The sequence below is a fragment of the Schistocerca piceifrons genome, chromosome 1 (genome assembly GCF_021461385.2).
Source record: "Schistocerca piceifrons isolate TAMUIC-IGC-003096 chromosome 1, iqSchPice1.1, whole genome shotgun sequence".
Lineage (NCBI taxonomy): Eukaryota > Metazoa > Arthropoda > Insecta > Orthoptera > Acrididae > Schistocerca > Schistocerca piceifrons.
Genome location: NC_060138.1, coordinates 475,133,329 through 475,155,939, shown reverse-complemented (window position 1 = coordinate 475,155,939; position 22,611 = coordinate 475,133,329). Strand labels below are relative to the sequence as shown.

General features: G+C 46.3%; 1 pseudogene; it reads right to left on the bottom strand.

The window, feature by feature from the left end:
• Nucleotides 1-2,516: 2,516 nt before the first annotated feature.
• LOC124724492 lies at nt 2,517-2,634 on the bottom strand (annotated as a pseudogene).
• Between the last annotated feature and the right edge of the window lie 19,977 nt (nt 2,635-22,611).

Here is a 22,611-nt window from a genome sequence, read left to right as displayed (position 1 = left end):
TGCGGCGCAGTGGTGCGCCGGGACAGATTTCGACGGGGTCAAGTGCGCCGCAGCCGCGCCGGCGCGGGTGTGAAAGGCCGGCGCGGTCGTAACTGGCGGTACGCCTGAATCATCTTTGCTGGGCTCCAGGCGGCGGCCGCGGCTGTACGGATCGCGAGAACCGAGTCCGCTCTGTCGACGCACAGGACACTGTCTGCGCTACTCTGGCACTTCTTCGAGATGACAATAACATACAGCGTGGGCGAAACAAAACTGGCCCCACCAGTATTTCATGCACCTTGAGCTAGGCAACCCAACTTACACCACCTGCTACCTCCGAATACGATGTAATTTGGGTTGTCTATCTTAAGGTGCATGAAATACACTCACGGAAAAAAAATCACAATGGTAAAAAATAATTAACGTAGAGTAATGAAATTTCAGGAATACATCTGCCTGGGTAACATACACTACTGGCCATTAAAATTGCTACACCACGAAGATGACGTGCTACAGAATAGAAAGTTAACCGACAGGAAGAACATGCTGTGCTATGCAAATGATTAGCTTTTCAGAGCATTCACACAAGGTTGGCGCCGGTGGCGACACCTACAACGTGCTGACACGAGGAAATTTTCCAACCCATTTCTCATAGACAAACAGCAGTTGACCGGCGTTGCCTGGTGAAACGTTGTTGTGATGCCTCGTGTAAGGAGGAGAAATGCGTACCATCACGTTTCTGACTTTGATAAAAGTCGGATTGTAGCCTATCGCGATTGCAGTTTATCGTATCGCGACATTGCTGCTCGCGTTGTTCGAGATCCAATGACTGTTAGCAGAATATGGAATCGGTGGGTTCAGGAGGGTAACACGGAACGCCGTGCTGGATCCCAACGGCCTCGTATCACTAGCAGTCGAGATGACAGGCATCTTATCCACATGGCTGTAACGGATCGTGCAGCCACGTCTCGATCCCTGAGTCAACAGATGGGGACGTTTGCAAGACAACAACCGTCTGCACGAACAGTTCGACGACGTTTGCAGAAGCATGGACTATCAGCTCGGAGACCATGGCTGCGGTTACCCTTGACGCTGCATCACAGACAGGAGCGCCTGCGATGGTGTACTCAACGAAGAACCTGGGTGCACGAATGGCAAAACGTCATTTTTTCGGATGACTCCAGGTTCTGTTTACAGCATCATGATGTGATGGTCGCATCCGTGTTTGGGGACATCGCGGTGTACGCACACTGGAAGCGTGTATTCGTCATCGCCATACTGGCATATCACCCAGCGTGATGGTATGGGGTGCCATTGGTTACACGTCTCGGTCACCTCTTGTTCCCATTGACGGCACTTTGAACTGTGGACGTTACATTTCAGATGTGTTACGACCCGTGGCTCTACCCTTTTTCGATCCCTGCGAAACCCTACATTTCAGTAGGATAATGCACGACCGCATGTTGCAGGTCCAGTACGGGCCTTTCTGGATACAGAAAATGTTCGACTGCTGCTCTGGCCAGCACATTCTCCAGTTCTCTCATCAACTGAAAACGTCTGGTCAGTGGTGGGCGTGCGAGCAACTGGCTCGTCACAATACGCCAGTCACTACTCTTGATGAACTGTGGTATCGTGTTCAAGCTGCAGGGGCAGTTGTACCTGTACACGCCATCCAAGCTCTGTTTGACTCAATGCCCAGGCGTATAAACGCCGTTATTAGATCAGAGGTGGTTGTTCTGGGTGCTGATTTCTCAGGATCTATGCACCGAAATTGCGTGAAAATGTAATCACATGTCAGTTCTAGTATAATATATTTGTCCAATGAATACCCATTTATCATCTACATTTCCTCTTGGTGTAGCAATTTTAATGGCCGGTAGTGTATGTTTGTGATTAGCATTGTAAGATTTGTCCAATGAATACCCATTTATCATCTACATTTCCTCTTGGTGTAGCAATTTTAATGGCCGGTAGTGTATGTTTGTGATTAGCATTGTAAGATCACAGTTAATGTAAGTGTAAGATAAGCCACTGAAAATTTAAAATGCAGGTAACCGCCAGAACGTTGAAAGCAGGCATCTAAACGTGCATGCATAGTTTTGCACAGGCCCCGGATGTCAATTTCTGGGATGGACTTAGCTGTCTGTTGCACATGGTCGGTAAATAAAGGTACGGTTAATGCTGCTTGTGGATGACGTTGGAGTTCTCGTCCGATGATGTCCCACACTGGAGACAGATCTGGCAATGGAACTGTATAAGGTAACAAGTCGACAATTGTAGAGCATGATGGGTTACGACAGCGGTATGTGAGCGAGTGCTATACTGTTGGAATTCAAGCAATCCGTCTTCAGGCCACAAGTGGCCCAACGGGACCATCCGACCGCCGTATCATCCTCCGTTGAGGATGCGGATAGGAGGGGCGTGTGGTCAGCACATCGCTCACCCGGTCGTTATGATGGTATTCTTGACCGAAGCCGCTACTATTCGGTCGAGTAGCTCCTCAATTGGCATCACGAGGCTGTGTGCACCCCGAAAAATGGCAACAGCGCATGGCGGCCCAGATGGTCACCCATCCAAGTGCTGACCACGCCCGACAGCGCTTAACTTCTGTGATCTCACGGGAACCGGTGTATCCACTGCGGCAAGGCCGTTGCCCATCCTGTTGGAATGCCATTCATGAATGATAGCTCAACATGTCGGATCACCAGACTGACATACAAATTTTTCAGCCAGGGTGCGTGGGATAGCCACGAGAGTGCTCCCGCTGTCATACGAAATCGGACGCCAGACCAAAACTCCAAGCGTAGGTCTAGCGCATCTGGTACGCAGACGGAAGGCAACTGTCCTTCTTCTCACACACGACCCTCGTGGCCGCCGAGGCAGAACCAGTTTTCATCAGAAAACACAAGAGAGCTCTACCCTGCGCCCCATTCTATTCTCGTTCGACACAAATGAAGTCGTAAATGGCAGTGGTTTGGGGTCAGTGGAAAGCACGCTACAAGATGTCTGGCTCGGAGATGTCCTTGAAGTAATCGATTTATAGCATTTGGCTGTGTCACTGTGGTGTCAAATGCTGTTCGAACTGCTGCTTCAGATACGATACGATGCGCCACAACCATACGCCGAACAGGACGGTCTTCCCTCTTGGTAGTGTAACGTGGCCGACCGAAGCCCGGTCGTCTTACGACGGAACATTCTCGTGAGCTCCGCTGCCAACAAACACGTACAGTGGCTGCATTACTGCCAAGTCTTTCTGAAATATCACAGAAGGAACATCCAGCTTCTCGTAGCCCTATTACATGACCTCCTTCAAACTCAGTGAGGTGCTGATAATGATGTCTTTATTGCATTATAGATATTCTTGACTAACGTCAACTTACTTTTCCATTCTCAAAGGTAAGTAAAGCTCACAACCGTGATAGCGTGCATTTGAATCAAACCTGATTTGCATCTTCATAGTGGCACTACTAGCGCCACTCTTACGCGCCTGGCACGAAATTTGAATAGGCATCATCTTTCAGACGGAGAAACGCACCTACCAACTTTCGTTTATGTCGTACAACAGCTTCTTGGTGCTGCGATTTTTTCACGTCCCTGTATAAGGAGCAGACAGATGCAAAAAAAAGAAAATAAACTATTTTGTTATTTGTAATGGCCTTAACATTTAATACATGTATAGCACTGTCAGACAAGATGGTCATTGTCTTCATAGAATAATGTTGCTTACGGAACCACGACTGTACCCAGGCTTACACCTCTTCGTGTGAAGCAAATCGATGGCCACGCATGCCTTTCTGCAGGGCTGCAAAAATGTGGAAATCGCAGGGGAGAGATCGGGACTGTATAGAAGATGTGTAAGGGCATCTCGGGGAAACTGCTGCAATGTAGGCCAAACAACCTGCCAACAGTATGCCCACATGTTGCCAAGATTGTTTCGCCCACGATGCAAAAGTTTTACATCCTCTGTACAGTCCCGATCTCTCCCCATGCGATTTCCATATTTTTGCAGTCCTGAAGAAAGGCATTCGAGGTCATCGATTTGCTTCAGACGAAGAGGTGTAATCCTGGGTACAGTCATGGTTCTGTGGAGAGTCGCAAACATTTCTTCACGAAGGCATAGACCGTCTTGTCTTACAACGAGATAAATGTATTAACAGTTGTGTCTGTTACTTTTGAAATAATGAACAACTTACAGTTTTTTGCATCTGTCTCGTTTTCATTTGTCTGAGCTTTGCTTTTCCGAGTCAATTATACACTACGTGATCAAAAGTATCCGGACACCCCCAGAAACATATGTTGTTCATATTAGGTGCATTCTGCTACCTACTGCCAGGTAGTCCATATCAGCGACCTAAATAGTCATTAGACATCGCGAGAGAGCAGAATGGGGCGCTCAGCGCAACTCACGGACTTCTAAAGAGGTCAGGTGATTGGGTGTCACTTGTGTCATACGTCTGTACGCGAGATTTTCACGCTCCTAAACATCCCTAGTTCCACTGTTTCAGATGTGATAGTGAAGTGGAAAAGTGAAGGAGCATGTACAGCACAAAAGCGTACAGGCCGACCTCGTCAGTTGATTGACAGAAACCGCCGACAGTTGAAGATGGTCGTAATGTGTAATAGGCAGACATCTATCCATGCTATCACACAGGAATTGCAAACTGCAAGTGCTATGACAGTTAGGCGGGAGCTGAGAAAACTTGGATTTCATGGTCGACCGGCTGCTCATAAGCCACACATCACGCCGGTAAAAGCCAAACGACGCCTTGCTTGGTGTAAGAAACGTAAACATTGGACGATTGAACAGTAAAATTCGGACGTGGTGGTGTTACGGTGTGGTCGTGTTTTTCATGCAGCGAACTTGCACTCCTTGTTGTTTTGCGTGGCACTATCACAGTACACACTGATGTTTTAAGCACCTTCTTGCTTCCCACTGTTGAAGAGCAATTCGGCGATGGTGATTGCATCCTTCAGCACGATCGAGCACGTGTTCATAATGAACGGCCTGCGTCGGAGTGGTTACATGACAATAACATCCCTGTAACGGTCTGGCCTGCACAAAGTCCTGACGTGAATCCTATAGAACACCTTAGTGATATTTTGGAACGCCGACTTCGTGCGAGACCTCACCGACCGACATCGATACCTCTCCTCAGTGAAGAATGGCCTGCCATTCCCCAAGCAACCTTCCAGCACCTGATTGAACGTATGCTTGCGAGAGTGGAAGCTGTCAACAAAACTGAGGGTGAGCCAACACCATATTGAATTTCAGCATTACCGATGGAGGGCGCCACTAACTTGTAAGTAATTTTTAGCCACGTGTCCAGATACTTCTGACTACATAGTGTATTTTGCTTAAGCTTCACAAAAATCCTGGAGAGAAAAGAAAACGGTTGTACTCGCTTTATTAAAGAAACTTTTATCGTGTAGCTTATTCTTATGCAGTGACAAATCAAAGTCGACCACATTGGTAGCTGAGAACCTAGAGATAACGTACGAGGGTATAATAAGGTCGAGGTCGTGTCCAATCAGTTTCTCTCTTGTTTTTATGTTCACTCTGTTTGAAACGTAACTATCTGCCTACGGGAAGTATAATAATTTTTGAACTCATAATTGGAAATTGCGCGACATTGTTCCGTAATGAAACTGTATCATATATAACATGTATAATATAATTATATGCACGCTGTTTTGTGTGTCTTGACGTTTTGGTTGTCGAACGGAGCACTCGCGGATCGATGGGTGCAGCTCTCTCCTTATAACCCGTTAGCTATCCTTGTGTCAGCTAGCAGCTGAGGACAGGTGCTTCCTACACTTAACAATGGCTCCGCGCAAGGTCTCGACACGTCACGAAAGGGTATATACTCGACGTATTTTTATTTTATTTACTTTGCAACTATGTTGCTTATGTGAGGTCATTTAAGATGAATAGCTGTGTCTTTCCTGGTGTAGTTCATTAATTTCAGAAACATTACTGGTATGAGAATGGTCTATGTACAACTGAAACCGGTTATCACACAATAAAAATAAAAACCATTTGCAATCTGGCCTGATTGTTTTCGTTACATTACTTGAAATATGTCTCTCATCTATACGGTGTTATGGGGACGGGTTAACACCGATGTGTGGTTTATTCCACTGATAACGAAACAGGTACTCACTAAGGTTCGTGGTGCGGTCGCTAGCCCCCTTGACACTCACCTGAAACAAAAGGAAACATTGTTTTAGTGTAAGGTAAATGCAGAGATAAACTCGCTTATTAATAATTTCTTACTTTTGGTGGAACCTCGTTTATCTGGACAAGGTGAGGTCTATGTCATTTGGGTTGTCGAAAGACCGGATAATTCGGAAGTTAAGAAAAGGAATTGGGAGGAAATGGGTTGACACACAAGTTATAAATTATTTTCACGAATATTTTCATCATAATCTGAAAAAATGGGTTTTCAATTATTACTGACTTTTCCATCTTAATCTGACTGCAAATGAAGAGTATTTTACACCAGACGGGTTTAGATTTTATTTATAAAGCATCTGGAAATATGAATACATAATGCGTCTGCACATTTTGTTGTTTACAAATCTGAAACACTCTTTCCTTATAAAATTGGCTTGTAATTTACGTAAGGCGTTAATGCCTATTGTTTACATAGTCCGCAAAGCGCTACTTTTTCCATCGTTTTCAGCCGAGATTGAGATTAATGAAATTTTTTACGTTCATAGCTCCAGAGAAAGGCCCGCTTTCCTTGCATGTACCTGTCTAAATTAATATTCCTTCACCTATTTACACCGTCGAGTCACGTTAATGTGACCAAAAAACCACCAATTGCAGAGTGGACCGCTGGGAGATGTGCAGGAAGAGAGCCAGTGAGGCTCTAGACGGTACAGACAGGGATGTGGAGCCATGCCGACTCCAGCACAGTGGCCAGTTGCGCCAGGTTTCTCGGTTCAGGATCTGTGGCACGTGCAGGGCAAGCGAGGTGCTCCCGCGGATTCTCGGTTGGGTTTAAATCCGGCGGGTCCGGTGGCCAGGGCAGTACGGTAAACTCATAGTGGTGCTCTTCGAACCACGCACGTACACTGCGAGCTGTGTGACACGTTCCACTGTCCTGCTCGTCGATACCAAATTGCCGAGGAAAAACAAACTGCATTTAAGGCTGAACATGGTCCCCGAGAAAAGAAGCGTACTTGTCTTGATCCATTGTACCTTCCAGAACGACGAGACCATTCAGAAACGCCACGAAAACATTCAACCAGACCATAACGCTCTCTTCTCCAGCCTGGATTCTTCCGACGCTTGTTAGTTAGTTATATGTTCCATAGATCATTTGTTCAAAATGTTCAAATGTGTGTGGATTCCTAAGGGACCTAACTGCTTAGGTCATCGATCCCTAGACTTACGCACTACTTAAACTAACTTATGCTAAGAACAATACACACACCCATGTCCGAGGAAGGACTCGAACCTCCGGCGGGTGAGGCCGCGCAGTCCGTGACATGACGCCTCAAACCGCGCTGCCACTCAGCGCAGCTTATAGAGCATTTTGACGATTCTTTTAAGATAATGATGTAGAACGAGTTAGTTCACAAGATATGTACATTAGTGTCAACATTAATGAACACATTAGTTTTAGTGGTCCTCATCCAACTACACTTTTTTCAGAGTGTTTCCTTTCAGACGTTTCACACCGTACACGCCAATGGCCATTTGTCCGAAGGAGCATAAAACGTGATCCACTTGGTGGATGAACAGTTCCGGTATTCGCGTGCAAATTCCAGCCTTCGTCGCCGATGAATTGCAGTCAGCATGCATGCATGACGCAGGCGACTGCGGCGGAGGCCCGTACGTAGCAACATTCGCTGAACGGTAGTTGAAGCGGCGCTGTTCGTAGCCCCTTGATTAATCCGGGCGATCAGTTGCTCAACAGCTCTCCGTCTATCCTCCCGTCCACATCTCCGTATCCATCGTTCATCCTGGTCATCTATGACCCGAGATGCACCACACCTGCCTCGGCGCCGGTTTTAGATAGCGCGATTTTGCCACGCACTGTGCACTTTAGCCACTGTGGCGCCCGAACTGTTTACAAATTTAGCCATTTCAGAAATGCTTCCACCTTTGCTGCAAAAGCCAATGATAAAGCCCATTTGGACATCAGATAAATCGCTCCGTTTTCGCATTGCAATAACGACTGCATTGTTTCCTGCTTGACACGCTTTTTATATAGCCTCTGCCATCTACCGTCTATGTTTGGTGCTGAGGGTCGATCAAAGGCGGTAGTCACGTTAATGTGACTGGACCGTGTGTTGTGCAAGTTACAGTCCCTGTAAAACTCGCTTTGTTGTGTGCCATAAGGAACGTGTAAATAGAGACTACAAAATTTGCTTTCATTCTCTCTCTCTCTCTCTCTTTCTGTGTGTGTGCTTTCATTCTCTCTCTCTCTCTCTCTCTCTCTCTCTCTCTCTCTCTCTGTGTGTGTGTGTGTGTGTGTGTGAGCGCAACCCTCCTTCCGACATAACGCGAGCGAGACCTAACGACTAGGCTCTCACATTCCGTTTTCTTACAATGGAAGTACAATATTACACACAATCAAGACACTCAGCGCTGTGCCTGATGACGGCAGCTGAGTCGATGCAGTCGACTGGTGTTAACATTTTTCCTTCTGCTGTCAACTTGCCTACATTTGTTAACAGACAATAGTGAGTTCAACGTGACATCTGCTTTGGTACACGAAAGCAGACGTGACATTCAAAGTTAACAAGTAATATACATTACTCATTTTCGAATAATTTTAAAAACACTAATCCATCACCAGACTCCAAAGAAAAAAAAAGAAAAGATAGGACAGTGAGGACACTAAGCCAGAGTACACAGTACTGCTGGCATTAGAACTGTGCTCCACTGCAGACTGTTACTGAAGACCCGCGAGCGTATGGAATAGGTTCCAAGGTAAGTGAATGGCATGAGGCCTTCTTAAGTGATGGAACCCAGTAAGCTGTCTCCGACGGCGCGTGCTCATCAGAAACAAGTGAATCGTCAAGAACCACAGGGAAATATGATATGACCACCATTGTTCTCTAGATAGACTGATGAGCCAAAACATGATCATCTGCTTAATGGCTAGTTTGTCCATCTCTGGAACGAAAAACATCACTGATTCTGCGTATCAGGGATCCATCAGTTTGTTGTTAGATTTCTGGCATTAGGTGTCTACGCGCAGGTCTTGAAATTCGCATAAATAACGGGCCGCTGATATGCGTACGCGGTTATGGTGCCCGACAGCGCCCCTGATGGGTTCCATAGGATTTGCATCAAACGAATTTGGTCGCCGAGACATCAACGCTAGTTCACTATAATGTTTCTCAAATACTGTAGCATCATTCTGCCTCTGAGGCACGGACAATTATACTGCTGAAAGATGACGTAGCCGTCGAAGAAGACATCAAATTGTGCAGGTGTAGAAGTGCTTTGCAGCTTTCAGAGTGTCTTCGATTATTATCACAGGTCCCATGCAAGCGCAGGGGAATGTCTCCCATAGCAAAATATTGCTCCCAGCAGCCTGCGTCCGTGGCGCGCTGCACTTTACGAGCCGCCGTTCATCTCGATGGTGGCGTTTTCCAAGACGACCATCGACATAGTGTCGCAAAAATGAGATTCACCCGAAGAGCCGACACGTTTCCATTGATCAACGGTCGAATACCGATGGCTCCGTGAGCATTGCAATCGCAACTGACGACGTCGTTGGGTCAACCTGTCAACACATTGGGGTGCTCTGTTGCGGAGCTCCATGTTCAATAACGTACAATGAACGGTGTGTTCCGAAACACTTTGTATGCACTATCATTGTGCTCTTTCGACAAAGATGGCACACATCACCATCTGTCCTACTTTACTGAGCAGACAAGCGTCCGAATCCCACGTTCTGTATAGAGTCGTGGACGTCCAACCATTTAGCGCCTAGTAGTAATTTCACTGTCCTTCTCCCTCTTTCCGTAGGTGCTCACGACAGTAGCACGTGAACATTCGACCATATCGAACATTTCGAGATATTCGTTCACAGGCTGTGCTTTTTAATAATCTGCCCTTTGTCAAAGTCGCTTATCTCAATGGATTTCCCCATTTGCAGCCCATATCTTCGCTAGCGTGATACTCCGTCCGTATCTACTCCGCTTATATACTTTTGTTACAGCGCTGTGCCTGCAACTCCACCAGGCCGCATCCAACGTCGCGGTGGGCAGTTGTCATAATGTTTAGGCTTATCAGTGTAGCCGGCCAGTGTGGCCGTGTGGTTCTAAGCGCTTCAGTTTGGAACCGCGTGACCGCTACGGTCGCAGGTTCGAATCCTGCCTCGGGCATGGATGTGTGTGATGTCCTTAGGTTAGTTAGGTTTAAGTAGTTCTAAGTTCTGGGGGACTGATGACCACAGCAGTTGAGTCCCATAGTGCTCAGAGCCATTTGAACCATTCATCAGTGTACGTAAATGATCTGACGGACAGGACGAACAGCAATCTGCGGCTTTTCGCTGATGCTGCTGTGGTGCACGGGAAGGTGTCATCGTTGAGTGACTGTAGAAGCGCACAGGATGATTTAGACAAAATATCTAGTTCGGTGATGAATGGCAGCTCGCTCTAAATATCGAAAAATGAAAGTTAATGTACATGTGTAGGGGAAACAAGCCTGTAATGTTAGATTACAGCATTAGCGGTGTGCTCCCTCACGGAGTCACGTCGATTAAATATCTAAACATTACGTTGCGAAGCGAAATCAAATGTAACGAGCACGGAAGGTCGGAGATAAGAAAGGTGAATGGTCGACTACGGTTTGATGGAAAAAACTTTAGGATCGTGTAGCTCATCTATAAAGGAGACTGCATGTTGAACGCTAAAGATCGATTCTTGAGCACTGCTAGACTGTTTGGGATACATATCAGGTCGGATTTAAGGTAGACATCGAAGCAATTCAGAAGCATGCTGCTAGATTTGTTACCGGTAGGCAAATGTTTCGGATATGCTTTGTAAACTCGAATGTTTCGCGAAACACTGTTGAGAAAATTTATGGTACGGAGCATTTGCAGATGGCTGAAAAACGATCTACCACCGCCAGCGTGGACTCTGAGAAAGACCCGCGATGACATGACGAGAGAAATTAGGGCTCGTACAGAGGGATCAACACAGTCGCTCTTTCCCTCTCTCCACTTGCGAGTGGAAATGGAAAGGAAATTACTAAAAAAATTGGTTCAAATGGCTCTGAGCACTATCGGGCTTAACATCTGAGATCATCAGTGCCATAGACTTAGAACTACTGAAACCTAACTAAGGACATAACACACATCCATGCCCGAGGCAGGATTCGAACCTGCGACCGTAGCAGCAGCGCGGTTCCGGACTTAAGCGCCTAGAACCGCTCGGCCACGGCGACCGTCAGGAAATTACTAGTATTGGTATAAAGTACCCTCTGCAGATATCGTACGATGGCTGTGTATGTAGATGTATATGTAGATTCTGGTTAATAGCTTTTATAAACAAGTTAATAGAGGTACGGTGTCGTACGTCTTCCTGCGACTTTTGTCGATTCTGCTACTCCCAATAGTCACAAAACCTATTGTCTCCGTGTAGTATGTGTGGTGTCACTGCCAGACACCACACTTGCTACGTGGTAGCTTTTAAATCGGCCGCGGTCCGTTAGTATACGTCGCACCCGCGTGTCACAACTATCAGTGATTGCAGACCGAGCGCCGCCATACGGCAGGTCTAGTCTAGGGAGACTCAGTAGCACACGCCCCAGTTGTACAGCCGACTTTGCTAGCGATGGCTCACTGTCTACATACGTTCTCGTTTGCAGAGACGACAGTTTAGTATAGCCTTCAGCTACGTCATTTGCTACGACCTAGCAAGGCGCCATATTCAGTTACTATAATTACTTCAGGAATGTATTCTGAACAGATAATATTGTGAATCAAGTACCGTCAAGAGCGACGTTCATCATTAATGGATTAAAGTTAAGTATGAAACTAATTACGTCCGCTTTCTGAATTCTAATTCCTTGTCATGTTCCAGACCTCACGTCAGTATACTTCTTCCCTCCTCACGCCAGCCTGCGTGAACTAAAACGCGTGCATTTCGGTCTCCCCTCGTAACACGGTGTTGGCTCTTCTGCTAACACAAAAGTATGCATCCAATAATATTCTTGTACAGTCTGTTGTGTGGAATGAACTGATTCTGATATTGGCCACGAGAGGTTCTTCGCTACGGCGATGGACGATAACGAATATTTCACTCGACGACCGTGTCGCGATTTACAGAACTTCATTCCGTAACTGGTGCTCGGAAAATCACTCACCCTTTCTCTAGGATTCCAGAAAATATGTATGGTATCCCTAATGGCCACAGGATGGAATACAGAGGCTCGGCATGGAAATGATACGTTACATTACACATGGGTAGGCTTACAAGAAAAACTGCACTGCACCAGTAATAGAGAACAAGTTAACTTGGCGACAAGACCTCTGTTTCAACGGCCGCAACTTGCAGATTGCTGAATACTAGGGTCGTGATGCTGTTAGTTGTCAAAGCGGGCGGCACCTGTATCTCACTGGCAGTTAAGGGCGGACGGCGCGGGCCGACTCCAAACTGTAGCTTTGCAGAGTGGAGGGAGCCATCAGTAATTCAAAGCGCCGCCGACGGGAGAGACAGGTGGGGGTGGGAGGCGTGTGCTGTGCGGCAAGGCAACTGTCTGCCAGACAAGGCCGGGCTGACGTCCTGCGATAGCGTCTGGTGGCTGCAGCCGCGGGGGCCGATGCCCAGGGCTGGACGCCGTCTCGCCTCCCAAGGGGGGACACACCCCTGTCTCCCTGCGGTTGCCACTACGCTAGTATTCCCAAACTGAAGTTTGGCCAGCGTGCTTCCTGCACACTATGTCAAAAGGGTCACAAAACAAGACAGAGCTGAGAAGAGTCTATTTTATCTTCCCTCTTTTCTTCATCGCTCGCATCTCCTATCATGCACGAAGTGAGGGGCGATGGGTTTCTACACGTCTAAAGAAAGCAAATAACGATATTTTATTTATTGTGCGTTTACTGTACAGTAGGAAGAAATTATTATTACGTCCGTAGATAATCTGGGTGTGTAAAGGGTGTGAAATTTAGCGCACAGGGCTGCCACCTCTAGCAGTAACAATGGCTCTAGTCCGGCTGGACACTGAATCCAGCTGAAGATGGAAGATAAATTACAGTGAGTGTGGAGATGGGGGCTGGGGTGGGAGGTTGTGTCATAGTGCTCATGCCGCCTCCCCCTCCCCTCCTAAAAACTCGTGCGGTAAAAAAATAAAGAATAAATATTAATATTTCGTGAAGTACGGTTTTAAACAGGGAAAAGCTTAGCATCACATTCAGATGCGGTTTAGTAGAAGACATTAATGGAGTAAGGCTACAATATAAATCAAAATATAGGCAATTTATAATGACCGAATCAGAGTTAGTCAGATTTAACTTGAAACACGATACGCGATCTTTTCGCGTTCACAAATAATTTTCTTTTATGTTTGTGCAAGCCTATAATGGGCTTAATTAATCTAAGAGGAAGGAGATAAATTTCATTTGATATTACTATAGGCAATACAATACCGTTACGGTGTGCAACAAGGCAGTTGTTGCTACCTATAGATCGTGTATTGTGACGTGAGAAATTTTTACTACATTGTGCCAGGGCTTACCAACATCGCAGTACAACTTCTGGTTTTGCAACTGTATTACAATGTCTTAATTTAATGTATTAAGAAAAACATTTCTTGTGGTGCAGAATTCTCACTTTCACGTATAATCTTTTCATTTAATCAGTTCTGATTTTAACTGCTCCTTTTCGCTTTATATAAACGTATTATTATTATACACTATTAGCTATTAAAATTACTACACCAAGAAGAAATGCCGATGACAAACGGGTATTCATTGCACAAATATATTATACTAGAACTGACATGTGATTACATTTTCACGCAATTTGGGTGCATAGATCCTGAGAAATCAGTACCCAGAACAACCACCTCTGGCCGTAGTAACGGCCTTGATACGCCTCGGCATTCAGTCAAACAGAGCTTGGATGGCGTGTACAGGTACAGCTGCCCATGCTACTTCAACACGATACCACATTTCATGAAGAGTAGTGACTGGCGTATTGTGACGATCCAGTTGCTCGGCCACCATTGACCAGACGTTTTCAATTGGTGAGAGATCTGGAGAATGTGCTGGCCAACAGCAGTCGAACATTTTCTGTATCCAGAAAGGCCCGTACAGGACCTGCAACATGCGGTCGTGCATTATCCTGCTGAAATATAGGGTTTCGCAGGGATCGAATGAAGGGTGGAGCCACGGGTCGTAACACATCTGAAATGTAACGTCCACAGTTCAAAGTGCCGTCAATGGGAACAAGAGGTGACCGAGACGTGTAACCAATGGCACCCCATACCATCACGCTGGGTGATACGCCAGTATGGCGATGACGAATACACGCTTCCAATGTGCGTTCACCGCGATGTCACCAAACACAGATGCGACCATCATGATGCTGTAAACAGAACCTGAATTCATCCGAAAAAATGACGTTTTGCCATTCGTGCACCCAGGTTCGTCGTTGAGTACACCATCGCAGACTCTCCTGTCTGTGATCCAGAGTCAAGTGTAACCGCAGCCATGGTCTCCGAGCTCATAGTCCATGCTGCTGTAAACGTCGTCGAACTGTTCGTGCAGATGGTTGTTGTCTTGCAAACGTCCCCATCTGTTGACTCAGGGATCGAGACGTGGCTGCACGATCCGTTACAGCCATGCGGATAAGATGCCTGTCATCTCGACTGCTAGTGATACGAGGCCGTTGGGATCCAGCACGGCGTTCCGTGTTACCCTCCTGAACCCACCGATTCCATATTCTGCTAACAGTCATTGGATCTCGAACAACGCGAGCAGCAATGTCGCGATACGATAAACTGCAATCGCGATAGGCTACAATCCGACTTTTATCAAAGTCAGAAACGTGATGGTACGCATTTCTCCTCCTTACACGAGGCATCACAACAACGTTTCACCAGGCAACGCCGGTCAACTGCTGTTTGTCTATGAGAAATGGGTTGGAAAATTTCCTCGTGTCAGCACGTTGTAGGTGTCGCCACCGACGCCAACCTTGTGTGAATGCTCTGAAAAGCTAATCATTTGCATAGCACAGCATGTTCTTCCTGTCGGTTAACTTTCTATTCTGTAGCATGTCATCTTCGTGGTGTAGCAATTTTAAGGGCCAGTAGTTTATTCAATGTTTTATAAATTTTATCGTCATTTTTATTAAAATCCCTTACATCTATGCTACGTTATATGTGGGGATGACAACAAGTTATATTTCAGTAGGGGTAGATAGTAACAAACTAACGCGAACTATCCCCGTCCAACCTTTTTTCCCCAATTTGTTGGCTTTCGGATCGTACCTATGCAGCCATATCAACACTGGAAATGGTATATTGCACTTTGTTGTGACAATTCAGAGTAGCCATTAGTTTGAGTCGTATCTTGGGACAAAGTTACATAGCCATAACAAAGGACTCATTCTCACATAAAATAAGTGTTAAAACAGAGTCCAAGCCTGCGTGGCGTCCCTAACGAGCTTTTGCTCGAGGGACGTCGAACACTAGTATTCTTCCCCTTTTTTCCGAGTAATCACGATTTTGTAAAAGTTGGCGACCATGACAGGAATTATGTATCCCTCACTTTTAACACCTCGTCGTTTTAGGAACGCTTACGCCCCTGGGGAGTTACCTACCGTTGATGATAGCCGCTTGTTCTGAGACGAGACGGGGATACCGTCGTTACGTGTGAATACGGCACAGGAGCCCTGTGTGACAGACAGGACGCGTGGAGCGGCATTAGCATTCCATCAGGCGGCGGCCGTCACATTATGTAAATATGCGAGCCGGCGGGTGCAGGAAGGCGGTAGGGCGGGCGGCAGCCGCAGCGGCATGTCGCGAAGGCGTCGTTAGCGGGCACGCGTCCTCCGGGCGACCACTCGACGCCACCAGCGCCACCGACACCCCAGGGCGACGCGTCGCCGGCCCGTCGAGAGCCTGGGGGGGGTGGGGGGGGGGGGCGCCGGCCAGCGGGACTCGTTTGCTTGCCGCGGCGCTGCTGATCCACCTCTGCCTCCCCCACGTGTGCATCCTCCTCCTCTTCCGCGCCAATTCTCCGTCTCCGCGGAGCACCTGCTTCGCGTCACCGGGGCGCTGGTTACAGGAACCGCTGGCGACACTTTATGCTCTTTCGCCCGGCTCTCCACTGCGACCACTTGCTGTGGACACGCGTCGCAGCTCCCGCGAAGCGCGTCCGGACCACACGGACAGTTCCAGCACTCGTGAGCAGCATACGTACCTTTTCTGTTTCCCATAGCCAAACGAAAAGCGAGAATGGAGGAACAGAATGTAAAGATTATTTACACTGAGGTGACAAATGTCATGGGATAGCGATATGCATATATGTAGACGGCGGCACACAAGGTACAAAAGGACAGTGTCAAGAGTATAACGAGAATACCAAATTTCAGCATCACCTGTCACTACGGGAAAAGCAATGGCCGACGGCATTCACGTAACGAAAGGGAGCAGCGGCATTTGTGTAGAGTTGTCCGTGCTAACACAGACGCAGCACTGCATGAAATAACCGCAGAAATCAATGTGGAACGTACGGCGAACGTATCCCCTAGCACAGTGCGGCGAAATCTGGCGTTAATGGACTATGGCAGTAGGCGACCCACGCGAATGCCTTCGTTAACAACAGGACATCACATGTAGCGCCTTTCCTGGACTCGTGACCATATCGGTTGGACCCTTGACGAATAAAAAACCGTGTCTTGGTCAGACGAATTGTGATTTCATCTGGTAAGAGCTGATGGTAGGGTTCGAGTGTGGCACAGATTCCACGAAGCCAAGGATACAAGTTGTCAACAAGGCACTGTTCAAGTTCTTGCTTGGCTCCATAATGGTGTGGTCTTTGTTTATGCGGAATGGACTGGGCCAACTGGATGTTTGGTTACTTGGAGACCATATGCAGCCATTCATGGACGTCACATACCCAAACAACGGTGGAATTTTTATGGATGACAATGCGACGTGTTACCGTGCAACAATTATTCGTGATTATTTTGAAAACATTCTGGACAATTCGAGCGAATGATTTGGCACACCAGATCGCCCGACATAAATACCGTCGAATATTTATGGGAGATAATCGATAGGTCAGTTCGTGCACAAAATCCTGCACCGGCAACACTTTCGCAATAATGGACTGTTATAGAGGCAGCATGATCCCAATATTTCTGCTGGGAACTTCCAACGACTTGCTGAGTGCACGCTACGTCGAGTCGCTGCACTACGCCACGCAAAGGGAGGTCGTCATAATGTTAGGAGGTATCCCATGACTTTTCATCACCTCAGTGTATAGTCTTTTGTCTTTTATATGTCCCCAACTGGAATGTCTGCATCCGACGTCTGTAATATACAGGTCGTAGACAAAAATATGGGAAAACAGCAAACACAACATCTTACATATATTTTAAACATAGCTGCACAACAGCAACGGTTTCACGTAATCAAATTATAAACAGCCGACCAGTTGCAATGGATAAAAAATTCTTTGCCTAGGTTTCGATAAATATAAATTTGTCTTCTTCAGAAGGTAACCTAAGGGCAATGAACATCATAACTTACATTAGAAAAGTATGAAACTTATAAGCCAAGAATAAATGTTAAGACAAATTAGAGAACTCTTGCATTACAGAAGTATGATAACGACGACCGGTACTTAAAATTTTACATTAATAAGGACTAATGAACCATCGCCGTTTTTCCAATTGTCGACATAGATCCATGTGTAAAAAATAAAATATAGCCCTAGAATTAGGGTTTGTCACGTTAATATAAAATAGCTCATGGATTTTGCAGAGCTCACAACCGACTGAGTGTAATCGGCGAGCGTAGTTACTCTGAAAACAGGGCAGGTGCCGCTCGTGCCGAGAAACATGTGCCAATTGGCGTACAAAGACAACGTGTAAATTATCAGTATTAATAACGTCCTTAGATAGAATAACTATAAAAAAAGGAAGGAAATTAACACTCCCGTTATAACAGTGTGGGAGCATTGGTACAAATAATGTAGTTATACACCAAAAAGGCAGGTGGTGCTTACGCCGAGAAACTTACACCAAAATATAAAAAATTACATTACTATATTAGTGAAGCCTACAAACGGTATACATGTCAGAACTTTAAAATTGACAATAATGCCTCTTGTCAAGAAAGAATTACGAACACTGGTACACGATCCTGTTCACAGGAAAAACAAAAATTTTTTAGAGCCAGGCAAAATCACATAAGGGCCTTTGTACGCCAATTGGCACATGTTTCTCTGCACGAGCGCCACCGGGCCCTGTTTTCAGAGTAACTACGCTCGCCGATTACACTCAGTCGGTTGTGAGCTCTGCAAGATCCATGGGCTATTTTACATTAACGTGACAAATCCTAATTCTAGGGCTATATTTTATTTTTGACACATGGATCTATGCCGACAATTGTAAAAACGACGATGGTACATTAGTCCTTATTAATGTAAAATCGTAAGTACCAGTCGTCATTATCATACTTTTGTAATGCAAGAGTTCTCTAATTTGTCCCAAAATTTATTCTTGGCTTATAAGTTTCATACTTTTTTAATGTAAGGTATGATGTTCATTGCCCTTAGGTTACCTTCTGAAGAAGACACATTTATATTTGTCGAAACCTAGGTAAAGAATTTTTTATCCATTGCAACTGGTCTGCTGTTTATAATTTTATTACAACATGTTACCATGCTAATACGGTGCAGGAAAACCATTGGCATTTAAAACAGCCTCCAGTCGTCACGGAAAGACAAACACAGCTCCTGTTGGTTTTCGCGGGTATCTTATGCCGTTCTTCCTGCGGAATATTGACAACTTTAGGTAACAAGGATGGAGGTGGATAGCGATCGTGCACTCTTCTTTCCAAAGAAGACCACGAAGTCTGAATAATATTGAGATCCGGTGACTGTGATGGCCAGGAGAGATGCGATCATTCATCTTCGTGCTCACTAAGGCAGCCCGGACGGTGCGAGATGTGTGTACGTTTTCCTGTTGTGGGCATTTACATCACTGATGACTCATTTTGGGATTCCAGCTCGCCTTGCACTTCCCTGCTTATGGAGCTCTCTCCGTGTTGTTTTGCTGCTGACAGGGGTCACGAGTGCGACATTCAGTTCTGCAGAGACTTTTGCAGCTACCATCTACCTAGTTTTCGTCATAGTCCTCTTGAATGACCGCCCGTCAAGATCAATCAACACAGACTTTCATCCGCGTTGTCAGTTAGCGGGTGACGTTTTCCCGCTCTCCATGTATGCGGTATGAATCTTCGATACTGTGCGTCTTGAAACACCTAACACGTCAGCTTCCTGGGTTACGGAAGCATCTTCCATACACACACCAGCAATATGCCCACGTGGCGAATTCACTTAGCTCCGACATAACACACTCGTAATTATAGAGAACATTTTTGTGACATGTCTAAGAGCGACATGTACACTGTAGAAGAAGGAGCGTGGCACGCCTGTATATGTCGCTCTCAGACGTCTTACCCGTCAACAGAGGAGAAAGTCTCTGAAGATCTGTAGCGCAGTTGTGGACGAAACGTTAGGAACAGAACAGTTTCGTAGACCACGACCAGCAGCAAGGTCGTCCTTTTGACGGTTGGAAGCTTGAGAGCCAGTTCCCAGTGGAAAGTACTTTTTCCAGGCTGAACATGAGGCATCGCTCTGAGTGGTTTATGGATGGAATCTACTGTGCTGGCTTAAAGATAGAGGCTTTCCTATGAAGGCATACGTTTCCAAGCACCTATTCGAAATAAATTTGTGAAAAGCCGTGGCTGCACTTTCCAGAGGAGCTCTTGCAGTGGGAACACCGAATGACCAACAAAAACGCATGTGTTCTGCTTCTGAGACTGATTGCGTGGTGTTTAAAAATGACAGATTTGTCGAGGCTGAATTTAAGCGAACGAATTACTCGTCTGGTGCAACTGCAAACAGCCTAAGACGGCAGTAACGATAAAGACTGGTACAATATAGACGAGGAGACTTAAAAAATAATTTACTCGTGTCGTGTTACGTTACGACCATTGCACGACCCGAACAGCGCAATGTCAGGAGAGAGCACATGTTCTGCATTTGCTGCAGACACAGCTCTGCTGCGGTGCGTCACAGCGTGGAAGAGAAATGGCGCGGCAACTGGAAACGTACTCCAAAACTGAAGTACGCGGCAGATTAAGATTCTTGTTGGCAAATGTCTAAAGTGCTTGCACACATACTCAGCGCCAAATTCTGACGCTGTATGGACCAAATACAGTGTCGTGTCCAGCTGTGGTAAATCGGTGCCGCCAGTTTGGCCAAGGGGGCACAGACGTGTGCACTGCTGCTCGGGAAGGGAGTCCATCGACATCGACCCCAGGCGACAGCGTCCAGGCAATCGAGGAACTGATTCGCAGCAATCGCAGATTTGAGGACCCTCACATAGTGGCTCTAGAATGACGGGGTAGCTAAGGAGCGGATTTCTATCGTCGAGGAGATAAAAGACTGGTAGGACGTTCCGACCGTTCTTTACACAGACTTGATGACTATGTTGAAAAATAGTGTCATATATTTTACGACGACAAAATTAATCAGAATTTACTGATGATTCTGGAGCAATCTTCGACACTTGTAGCAACCGGATGTGACGACTACAGGGTCAAGTGCAACGCGCGCTCTGCTACGTCATTCATTCTTTCCCTCCTCTGTGTTGCCACAGAAAAGATGTAACAGTTCGCACTTGTAATGGAAAGGCAAGACATGCTAGGGGCCTATTTGTACTCCGCCACATCAAACCAGAACACTGAGATTCTGCTATTGTCCTCGCACTCGGTGTGTTCTAAAGATGTCATTGTCTCTGCACAGACGTAGCAGTTGATCGAGAATCAGTTTTTCTTGAGCCGTCCGTGGCTGTAAGAAACTATATAGTGAGTAGGCTAAGACTCTTACTCTTTGCAAAAGAATGTCCAAAGTTAATTAGAATGCCAACAGCTTTTGTTCATACGTAACACATGAAGCAGTTAAAACTATAAACTGGTATTAAGATGAAACATTCTGTCAGGTTAAAACTGTGTGCCGGAACGGGGCCCGAACCCGGGACCTGTGCTGCGCAGGGTAGCCAAACGGTCTGAGGCGCCTTGTCACGGTTAGCGCGGTTCCCCCCGTCGGAGGTTCGAGTCCTCCCTCGGGCATGGGAGTGTCCGTTGTCCTTAGTTACATTAAGTAATGTGTAAGCTTAGGGACCGATGGCACCGGCTTGTGTGGCCGAGCGGTTCTAGGCGCTACAGTCTGGAACCGCGCGACTGCTACTGTCGCAGGTTCGAATACTGCCTCCGGCAAAGATGTGTGTGATGTCCTTAGGTTAGTAAGGTTTAAGTAGTTCTAAGTTCTAGGGGACTGATGACCTCAGAAGTTAAGTCCCATAGTGCTCAGAGCCATTTGAACCATTTTTTGACCGATGACCTCAGCAGTTTGGTCCCACAAGACCTTACCACAATTTTCCATTTTTTTTTTTTTTGAGATCTCTGCATTTCGTAGGCAGCTGAGCTACCCAAGCACGACACTTCATCAAAGCTCTCCTTGCGCCACTACATCATCTCCTGCCTTCGACACTTCACAAAACTACTCCTGCGAAACTTGCAGGAGTAACGCTCTAGGAAGAATAAATAACATAAATAATACTTTACACACATGGGCCTACAAAGTCACACATGACACAGTTCATAATTTTAATACTTATAATCCTGGTAAACTAAACACATTGTAGAAATTACATTCACCAATGAAGGTGAACATCCTATACTCTAATCTTCTCAACACTGCATTCAGAGAGGAGATTATTTTAAATCATACTACACGGCTTGCCGGCCGGTGTGGACGAGCAGTGCTTGGCGCTACAGTCCGGAACCGCGCGACCACTACAGTCGCAGGTTCGAATCCTGCATGGGGCATGGATGTGTGTGATGTCCTTAGTTAGATTTAAGTAGTTCTGTGTTCTAGTGGACTGATGACTTCAGATGTTAAGTCCCATAGTGCTCAGAGCCATTCGAACCATTTGAACTACAGGGCGCGCATTTCAGATCTTTATCGTGCGGCCTGTAAAGCGAACTATATGATACGGTCCCTCCTATCACACTGAAGTAGGCAGCACCAATTACTTTCGGCCGGCCGTGGTCGCCGAGCGGTTCTAGGTGCTTCAGTCAGGAACCACGCGGCTGCTACGGTCGCAGGTTTGAATCCTGCCTCGGGCATGGATGTGTGTGATGTCCTTAGGTTAGTTAGGTTTAAGTTGTTCTAAGTCTAGGGGACTGATGGCCTCAGATGTTAAGTCCCATAGTGCTTAGAGCCATTTGAACCAACCAATTACTTTCCTGGATTCGCTATTTTGGCGCTAGCCGATAATGCAAGAAGTGCTTCGTCTGAATATACTAATTCTAATGTTACTGAATTTTTTTTATATAATGACTTTGAAGTAACTGGATGA